The 1,679-nt window shown below is 32.1% G+C and overlaps 1 pseudogene; it reads right to left on the bottom strand.

Moving 5' to 3' along the window:
- LOC111814608 overlaps window positions 1-981 on the bottom strand; it is a 1,997-nt pseudogene extending 1,016 nt beyond the window's left edge.
- Between the last annotated feature and the right edge of the window lie 698 nt (window positions 982-1,679).

Raw genomic sequence — 1,679 nt, 5'->3', positions numbered from 1 at the left:
TATGTAAATATAAAACTGAATTCTAACAATGAAGTACTAATAAAACCACATAAACACTACGGATACTAAAGAACTTCGTGAAGGTAAATTTATAGGTATAAATGAAGAAAGTGACTTTAATACCAAGGATGAATGTGCCAGGGAAGAAATAACCAAGACAACTTCATATTAAAGGTACTCTCAGTTTTAGACACACCTCAACATTGAAACTATTAAAGAAAAATGTTGCAAACATGACACAAACATAAAAAAGCACAACAGTTTATAAGCATAACAGAATACTTCCTCCCACTGTGAATTGTATATAGAAGATTAGAAGTTGTGTAATTGTCTGTGTTCATTTTTGTCTGCATTACTTTCTTTTTTATGTATTTAATACAAGGTCTCTCACTACACACATTGGACTCATAGTGATCCTCCTGTTTTCAGTCTCTCAAGCACTGGGATTACAGGCACATGCCACCATGCCCAGTCTCATTTGCCCATCTCAGCATGCCGAAGGGTGGGGGAAGCATGGCAGGTCTGGGATCAGATCAGAGCCTCTGCTTCTCCCTAAGCAATTGCTTTAATCCTCTGAGCTATCTGGCCAGCCATCTGCATTACTTCCACACAAAGAAATGCAACAAATTGATTCCCAGTTTCTCGTTTTTCAAATGCAGTCTGAAAATTAAATTTATAGTATAAAATGTTAGTTTTTCTATTCTTAAATTTTTCTGTGAATTGATAAATAACTACAGAAAAGTTTGTAATATTTTGAAATTACTTTTATGATCACATGATAATTGTAAATTTTCTGTTTATTACTGAGAATTCTTTGCATGATTTCAAGTTGCCCAATTGCAAAATACTTTATCATTTTCATTCTCCTGTACTGTTGTGTACCTTGAGGACCACCTGTGTTTGTTCATGACAAATATATTTTTTCCAAATCATTGTCTTCTGCAGGAATTTCCCATTTTTTCCATCAGTCCCAATAATCATGTCTAGATCTCTCGGTCATAATGTTTTGCAAAGACTCAGTTCATGATTTTGTTTTTATTTTACAAGTTGTGTTTCCAGTTTTCTTGCTTATACCTATTATTCCAACATTGCTCTTTTTCTATGCATGCATTTTCTTTTAGTCTTCTGATGTTTTGAACTCACTTTAATAACTAAATGCATTTGTTTATAGTTTGCCTTATTTTCTATTGAAATACTTACAGAATTCTCCCTCACATAAGAGAGACAATATATTTCTGATGTCAGTTGAATTACCAAGCATATCTATACTCTCTGCTTTTCTCATTTTAGCATATTGAACTGAAACTCTCAAAGTTTGGAATTTCTTGAGACTCACAGAATTTTAAGAAAAGTTGGAAGATATCTTTTATTCATGGCGGTGGCATTAACTATATAATACTGAGACAATTACACAACTCTAAATCTCAGTATTTCATGAATTTAAATGACTTGGGTAGCATAATCATTTTCCCTCTGAAAGGATATGATCTCAAATTTTTGGTCAAGAAGTGACATGAGTATAAGTTTTGAGTCAGGAGTTATAGTATATTTTTAAAAGACAAAGAATATTCATAGTTAGGTAACAGAATTCTTCCTATGAAAAGGTAACTGATTTCTCATATCTTTCACTTTTTCATTTTTATAAAAGTACAAACATCAGATTTTTTATTACCATTTAT

The sequence above is a fragment of the Octodon degus genome, unplaced genomic scaffold, assembly GCF_000260255.1.
Source record: "Octodon degus isolate 3935 unplaced genomic scaffold, OctDeg1.0 scaffold00375, whole genome shotgun sequence".
NCBI lineage: Eukaryota > Metazoa > Chordata > Mammalia > Rodentia > Octodontidae > Octodon > Octodon degus.
Note: the sequence above shows the minus strand (reverse complement) of the source record. Positions and strands in the feature narration are given on the sequence as shown.